Here is a 9,043-nt window from a genome sequence, read left to right as displayed (position 1 = left end):
GCTATCTAAGGATGGTACTATAGAACGCCACCTCAAGGTAGGCCTAGTGGCGCCATCTCTTGGTCAGGCCGGAAACTTATCAATCCACCCTCGTAGTACTAAAATTGAGTTTGTTTGCTTTATAGATATGTTTAAATTTAAAAAACGCGTTCATATACAAAGCGAGAAATATAAAATTATAATATTTTTTAAGTAAAATGAAGAATTCGAGTTTTGATATTTGAACGTATTCAAAAAAGATTCTGGTAACATTGTAAATCTAGTTTATTGTGTTGTGCTGATTATCTCGTGCAGAAATTTCCCCATTTTTCCTGTTTAAAGTTGGGTTCCGATGGGGTCCCTATCATAATATCTAGCCTAGAGAAAACTGTTTGGGGCCTCTATCAGAAGATCTAGTCTAGAAAAAACTGATGGTGACCCATCAGGTTCTAGTGTATAATTTCGTGCCTCGTATAGGTGTGACAAATATATATTGTCCCGTTTTTTTAAAGAAAAAAATTCCGTTCTTATGAAAAACTGTAAATGTTCAGAAAAAATTACATTTCTTGTCATTCTGAAAAGTTTTAAAGTAGTCTACAACGGGAAAAAACGAAATATTACAGGAAGAAAAATTTCAATCGATTTCAATTATTTATTTAAAAATGATTTTATTAATATTCCTGCTAACAGTTCGTATATTTTCTATGTACATAATGTCGTATAATAATAAATATTTAATAAGAAAAAGAGAGTTCAAAAATTTCTTGATCTGTAGCTCATGAGTATGGTTTTTTCATCGACTATCAACTCGAAGGTTTAGCGAAAATTTTTAAGACTCCCGACTGCTAGGCGATAGATTTAGGTAAAGATGTAGGTGTTCGATACTTCATAGCGTTAGAAATTTTATTTGTAATATAATGTTTAAAAATGTAATGTATGCATCGACTCTAAATAGTACCATTACTATTTCCAGTTATAATACTTGCAATTAATTAATTTTTATTTTTTAAATAACTTTTTTATCATATAAATTCAATATTCATCACGTAAGAGAAAGGGCCTAGACGGGGTCCTACTAATCATCGGGCGATAAAAGGGCACTCTCGTTAGGGCCTTCTTAGAAGATCTAGATCGAACCTAGCTAAAACAGCGTAACAGAAGTAGCCAGGCCCTCTCGATTTTCCCCGAACAGCGCCCGATTAAAAATAGACAAATCTATCCAGGGCCATACAAAACCCCGATCGGAATTTCTACATAGGATATTGTTAACTGTGATGAGACGCCATGAGATCGACAATCGATGGAAATCATTAACAATTTATTGATCTGGTGAGCTTATTAACAATAAATTTAATCGTTTATCTTAAATATATAATGAAAGCATATACTGTAAATATACACCATAAAACATACTGAATTGGTAAAGGTAAATATTGAGAATAACTGCTTGCAAAGTAGTGACAGGTACAGAACCTCAAATTTTTACCTATTTCCAAATGTTAATTAATATTTCTTTTTCCGAACTTATAATTTCGAATGAGAAATTTTTTATGAAGGTCGCAAAATATATGTTCAAAATGTATTTTAGCAATATGTCGGGAATTCAAGATTTGGGTGATGAGCAAGCCTACCCTTACGAATTAGTTTCGTTTCCGGTGTATGAGGATGAAAATGGAAAACTTCTAGTAGATATTGTTTTGGGCTCATGGATTTCATTCAGGAGAAATAAATTTAAGCATGTTACCAAATATCCGCCAACTCCATATGACAGTCTAGCCACTGTACAGTCAGTCTGTGTCGCGCCAATGTAGACTCAAGGCGGACTGCACAGAAACAGTACAGCGCTATGACAAGTTTCCACACGGGGACTTCCGTGAAATTCGGAGCAATTCTGAAAATTGAAAATGTGCATGCTTTGTATTTTACGTATATGTAAAGGTGAATAGTTTTAGGGTTAGTAAAATAGAATTGAGTAAATGGTTTTGAGCGCACAAGCCTTTTTTCTCATTTTTCAATAGATTTGAAGAGTGATAGTATAGTTATAGTATTTTTTAAATTAAGAACATCAATCGAAAATCCCAATTTTAAGCCAAACATCGCACGCTATGACAAAAAGTCAAGAGAAGAAAATCATTTCTTTTTAAAAGCCTTGCAAGATTATTATAACAACTTTATGGTTTTTCTTGAAAAATGGAAAATTCATATTTGGATTGCACAAAAAATAATGAAAAACCAAAAATTCGATTTTGTGTTTAACCTATGCAGCATGCGAAAAAGATCAATCAACAAAAATTGTGATCCCAAAAAAGGTCTAAATTTTTGTAATAATTAGTTCTTGATAGGATGCGTACTTTTTGTTTGAGTCGTAAAAAATAACATTTCAAATAAAAAAATAAAATTTTTTTCGGATAAACGACACAAGTTAGGGAAAAAAATTATTTATCAAACATTATGCACCTAAAACAGATAGACACATTTTTTATGAATAACTTTTTGATATAACGCGTGGTTTTGGTTTTAATCATCAAAATACAATAAAAAAATTGTGGAAAAACAACAAAAGGTACGAAAACATATTGATAGACTAAAAATGTTCACCCTAAAAAGGGATACAAATTTATTATAGCCTATTACATTGTAGTCATTTAGGATAGAGGAAGTATCAGGATTGTCCGAAATTAGAAATCACAACATTTAAATTTTGAATCAAACGAAGTAAAATATAAAAAAGGCCTTAAAAAGAAATAATTTAGCTTTTGAAAAATCCCGAAAATATTTTTAAACTATTTTTAATTCGAAATCGTCATTTTGTTTCTATTTATCGAAAGTAGGATGCAGAAAATCGAAAACTCTAATAACACGCCAGAAGACGCGATATGCGTAACACACCTGAAAGACGACTGGTAGGAGATTTTTTTTATCTCTCAAAAATAATATAAAAACAAAAATACTATTTTGAGCATAACAACGCGAGATAGAGAAAAATATCTGAAGAAAAGGTTGTAGTGTTTTAAATATATATTTAGATAATTCAAAATAGAAATATGCATTTACAAATGCATCGTTTTATCCGCTATTTAAGTCATTCACGTCATCCGCTTGCTCACATTAAAACTTCGGTTTCAAAGCTGGATGGTTGCGTGTTCGATTCTCGCCGCCTGCACTTTTCTTTTATTTATCAGAATCAAAAAAATTTAATTTTCATTCACAATGTGTTTTTTTCCCGTGTATTTTGCCTGCTTGTATTTACAGTGATGTAACTGGCCCTGGCTGACAAAATAATGTAAAATGTATTTCCGTAAATAAAAGCGCAGATAACGATTAGAGTCAATATTGAGGTTATTCGTTATTTTTGTCAAAAATAACGTAACAATATAGATTATGTATAGTTGTTGCGGTATTATTGACATTAGCGAATAATGTCGGTATTTCCGCAGATCGTGAGTCACATTTTATTTAATGCAGATCGCGATTTACGTGTTTATTGGCAGCAATGATGATTTACTTCTTTTTAAATAGAAGCATTCAATGTGTAAAATATGAGAAAATATAGTGATTGTTAGTTGTAATTAATTATCGAAGAAATGCTGGATTTCACTTGAGAAAAACTAGTTTAGGCTACTTTTGTTTATTTAACAATAGTTACTCAACTTTTTGTATTTTTACTTTGGATGTGAAAAAATCTTCGTTTCTTATTTAATTTTAATGATCAAGATATGATTTTATTCCTCAAAATATTCTTTGCACGTCTGTTGAGTTAATTTATATATTTTTTTAAATTGAAATTATCCAGATACAAAAATGTGCATAACACGATAAATACTGTAGGATACTTGAATTAAGTTTGAAAAAATCACCTTTTGTTCAAAAAGCAATTTTTTTAATGTACTCTATCTCCTTCGAAATTCGCAACAAATAAAATGGGTACATTTTCATTAAATACACTGGCATACAAAAAAAAGTGGTCTTTCAGCGGACTATGCCACCATATTTATATGTTTTTGGGCTGGTTGAATTCAAGTCTAGGGTCCAAATAACCCGTTTGGCTCATATTTGTTCGAAAAACGCAAAAATAGACGTAAACTCGACGAAAACAGCGATTCTTCGTATATATTTTTGCAAAAAAAATATATATATTTTCATGCCCACTGGACTTAATCAGCAGATCTATATGTTTTTTGGGGTCGCTGAAACCAAATCCGGGGTCCAAATCACCCAGTTGGCCCATATTTTTTCGAAAAATGTAAAATCGATGAAAACAGCGATTTTTCTTGTATATTATTGCAAACAACATTTTTTTATGCTCCATGGCCTCAAACAGCGTATCTGTCCCAGATGGGCACAAAACTATGAAAATCCCAAGAACGTCCTTGGGACGTTCCTAGGACGTTCAATGTCAGGCCAAGCAACGTCTCTAAGACGATGTCCTAAAGATGACCTAAAGACGTCGTAAGACATGGACGTCCTCGGGACATCTTTCGTAAAGAGCATCCCTAGGATAACCAAAAGACATGTTAGTAAATACGTCTTAGGGATGTCCCCAAGACGGCTCTAGGACATCCCTAATTGTTGTACCCACTGGGACTTTGGATTCAGATTCAGTGGCACTAAACATATAAATATGCTAATTAAGACCACAGGGAATAAAGAATTTTTTGCAAAAATATGAACGAAAAATCGCTGTTTCCTCGATTTTACTTCTCTTTTTGCTTTTTTCGAAACAAAATGAGCAAACTGGTTTATGTAGACACCGAATTCGGATTCAGTGACTCCAAAAACATATCGGTATGCTGATTAAGAACACCGTGCATAAAGACTTTTTTTCAAAAATATTCATGAAAAATCACTGTTTTCGTCGATTTTACGTCTGTTTTTGCGTTTTTCGAAAAATATATGAGCCAACTGGGTTATTTGGACACTGGATTTGGATTGAGCGACCACAAAAATATATAGATATGCTGGTGTAGTCCGCCGGGCAGACCACGTTCTTTGTGTGTCCGGTGATATGGTTATTCACATTTATAAATATACTTGCCGGTTTTCAAATTTTATTCAAAGTTAGGTGCAATATAAAAACAAAAAATACGAACATAAGAGTCTCATTGTTGTTATACATAATACAGAAGGTATTTCGTGTTTTTCTAAAGTTGAATTTGGAAAATATCCCAATTATTAATGTTAAAATTTGTAAGCAGATTAAATCATTTTTGACAGATACTATTATTTTACCGAAAGGAGGCTTTTAAATACTTTTCTATGTAATTATCAATAAATGTTTGCAAATCACGTTCTCCCTGTATGCATGACTCAGTTACACAATCGAATTTTTACGTTCTTAACTGCACCTTTGTAATCAAGGTACTCACTTGAACTGAGCATGAATTCGCACCAATCAACGAGGAGATCGTAAGAAGTGGTCATAGTGCAAATAGAAATCATCTTTAAAGACTACTTGTAAACAGTTTCATTCTCGCTACACTCTAATTATTTTCAACATCGATTTACCAATGCAATTACTTCAAACTTTTACAACTTAAAAAAAAAAATCATCAACTTTTTCCATAAACTTTATTCCAAGACTTTTTCCTGGTTCTTGAGATATACTATATATAGAATTCTATTAAAAATCCAAAAAAAAGGATAAGCGTATTTTAATGTTTCTTAAGTTTGTATGTCATATAGAAAATCCTTTCAATTAGCAGAGGAGAGTCGGTTAGTGACGATAACTTAGGCTTTTTCTTTCAGAACTTGGTTCACAGTGACCAAAATATTAATATTGAAGCTTAGCTTTAACCTTAATGCTTCTAATAACAACAAACAAATGGATTGTATAATAAATGAATTTGTTGGTACTGGGCTAGTGTTACACGGAAAACATGTATATGTAAAAAAGTCACGAACTAGTAGCTAGGTCTCGGATATGATAAGTTTAAAACCGCTCATCACTTTTTTCCCGTAAATAATTACAAAAATATTATGAGTCATTGGGAAAAGTTTCACAGAGCATTCACGAGCTTGCCCGACAAATCTGGGAACTAGCACTTAGGTTTGTCTTTACGTGGCACGCACACACTTTCAACCACCCGCTCGGTGCGTACGTGCACGCGCATCCTTGATTTGAATTTTTCGTGTGAGTGGATAGAATTTGTATTATACCTACATTGTTCAGCCTCGATCGCTGCGCGTGTTTACGCACTCATGGTTTATGTTTAGAAACTGTCGAGTTCGAGGCTTCAAATCCTCAGAGTTGTGCAAATTTATAAATATGAAATTAAATAGCACAAATACAATGTTTCCCTTTTTATATTCAATTATAAAATTTTCAGGAACTGTTCGTAGGAAATTAGAACTGTTTGTAAAAAAGTTCTAAATTTATCCATATATTTTTCATAGAAATAAGGATTTAATGTTTGGTTTTTTAACCCGTTTCCGAGACCTAGCTACAAGTTCGTGATTTTCTTACGGATACATTTTTCCCTGTACGTCTATGAGCTGGTTAGCAACCGAAGAATGAAAAAGTCGAGACCGCGATCCTTCGAGACTAGCAACCGCGCGAGGACAAAATTTAAATTTTCTGGACGAAACAAAAACTAAAAATCTTTGCATTTTTCTCTTTTTTGCTACTTAGTGAAGAGAGTTTCTGACAGCCATAGAGCTTCTACTATAATGCATGGTCTCCCAGTATGGTGGTGTAATCACTTCATACCGGCATGAGTCACTTTTCGACTTGAATCTTGGAATTGAACGGCATCATAGATCTACGAACGACTGGTGTCTTTTTGCCAGCGTTCAGTATTTTTAATTTATTGAGGAATAAGCTTTAATTACAACTTGGGTGAATAAGTGAAGAAATGTGACATATCCTTTTAATATATCCAAGGTTATAAAAGAATAAAGTTATCGAAAAGCCAAGTACTGCAACGATAGTAATAAAGGTTATGTCAATTTCCTAAACCTCACCTGTTTGGGTCTAGGATTATACTTTTCGTACTGATTTCTTTGTCATCGATGTATTAAAAGTAATAGTCCAAGAGCTAGCTACATAAAACAGCCTCGATTTGGTACCCAACATCAAAGCTCGAAAGTTGTAAGAAAAACATTAATACATCATCAAATGGCTACTCTGCCAGTCTGCAACTTTTGCTTGGTTAAGGTCTGAAGGATGTCGGAAAAAATATAGGCGTGCGTACCGTATACAGGTGGGGGGGGGGGGGGCTGTTTATTTGCTTCTGCCAAGGGTTTTCCAAGCGACTAAACTTCTGCCATTGTTTCACCGCTCTTAGTTGAAACCTGAAGAATGTTTTTAAACAAATTTGATGCAGCCACCTCGTTGACTTTTTTTACAAATTTTAAATCGTGCAAAACGGCTGCCATTTTCATACACAAAAGTTGCTAAATGGCAGAGTAGCCATTTGATGATGTATCAATGTTTTTCTTACAACTTTCAAGTTTTGATCTTGGGCACCGAATCGAGGCTGTTTTATGTAGCTAGCTCTCCGACTATAAAAACGAAAAATCCACTTTCTGAAACAGAATATTTAAAAAAACCGAATGTCTTTGTAAGTATTAGGGCAATGTGTGCCAATATGGTATACAAATGTGCGCAGTTATCTGAAAGTTTTACATTTTAAAAAAATATTTGTATTGGCACGCGGAAGCAAATGGAGGTTATGTAGTCTTTCAGATAACTATTTGTTTTTACTTAGTATTTCGATATTCATTTTTATTATCGTAACATTATGAGTAACAAAAATTAAGGCATTAAATTTATAAAAAGAGAGAAATATTAATCTAAAAGATCAGGCTCTGTCCAGGTTCACTGAAATTTTGTGAGTTTCGATCAAATATTTTCACGGTGCCCAGACGTTAGGAAAAAACAAACTATAAAAATACTAAAAATACACAAATATATTTTAAAAATTTATGTTTTCTATTGAATTTTCTCACTTGTTGCGATATTGAAACACCACTACACTTCATCTAATGTTGAGGAAAGTTATGATTGGCTGTATGGTCCAGAAATAAAAAATAAAATAAAAACTGACATATGACTTGTAAAAAATTAAAGTATTTTTTTTGGATCTTAAAGCCAATTATGACACCAAAGAAGAAGAATCTATTTCACAATTGCATTTAAAATTATCCTGACTTGAAACAGGAAATTTTCGGAAAAAAGATTATTACAAGTTGCGACATGGAATATCAGTAAAGAAATTTAATTATTGTTGAACTATACTCCAGTGTACCTATGTTTGTGTAACATGGTATATATAATTAAAAATTTGTCATCAGGACAAGCGCAGGATTTCGCCGGGAGCGGGTGCTAATCTGAAATATTGCACCCGCTTCCAGCGAAATCGCGGTAAAATTTCAGCCATAACCACGTCTCACAACCGAGAGATAGGTGGTTACAGTCTGTAAAGGAATCAATACGACGATCCAGCAAAAGCCTCGTGGACCCTAAGAACACGGAGCGACCCAAGGACAACCGCCTTCTGCATTTTTCCCGGAACTGTTCTAGCATATTGTTGAAACGCAAGGATGCTTTTTAGGCTATTAGCAAGTGAAAGCTTGGCACCTCCAAGAGCGCCGATAATAAGGACGATCAGTTTAACAGAATATTCCGGGTACAATCGTTGCAACTCCCTTATAAGGTCTCGCTACCTCTCTTTCTTTTCATTCTCCTTGGCTATGATGTTTTTGTCAGTCGGTGCCGAAAATTCGATAACGAACATGGTTCGCTTCTCGAAGTCAAGAAGAACCATGTCAGGCGTCGAGTGAGCAACAGAAACAATTGTCGAGAATATAAAGTTCCAGTATATACGGCACTTCCCATTCTCGACAATTGACTCAATTTCCCTAGGCGCATTTAGAGGAGCGATATTAAGGTGAATGCCGTAGGAGTGACAGAGATGGTAATAAAGTACTCTTAGTGCCGCAATGTGCCTTTGAATGTAGGTCTTTCCCGCGTGTGTTGGACAACTAGATAGTATGTGAGCTAAATGCTCGGGGTGTGCATGGCACGCCCTGCATCTATCATCGGGAATGTCTTGGCTCAAAATGT

The 9,043-nt window shown here is 33.9% G+C and overlaps 1 protein-coding gene across 1 annotated transcript in view; it reads left to right on the top strand.

Moving 5' to 3' along the window:
* The window catches only part of LOC117182227 (calcium/calmodulin-dependent 3',5'-cyclic nucleotide phosphodiesterase 1-like), a 1,276,250-nt gene that overhangs the window by 977,310 nt on the left and 289,897 nt on the right, over nucleotides 1–9,043 (top strand). The gene's annotated exons all lie outside the window — the stretch shown is intronic.

Source organism: Belonocnema kinseyi, chromosome 10 (genome assembly GCF_010883055.1).
Source record: "Belonocnema kinseyi isolate 2016_QV_RU_SX_M_011 chromosome 10, B_treatae_v1, whole genome shotgun sequence".
Lineage (NCBI taxonomy): Eukaryota > Metazoa > Arthropoda > Insecta > Hymenoptera > Cynipidae > Belonocnema > Belonocnema kinseyi.
This window is presented reverse-complemented; position numbering and strand designations above follow the sequence as displayed.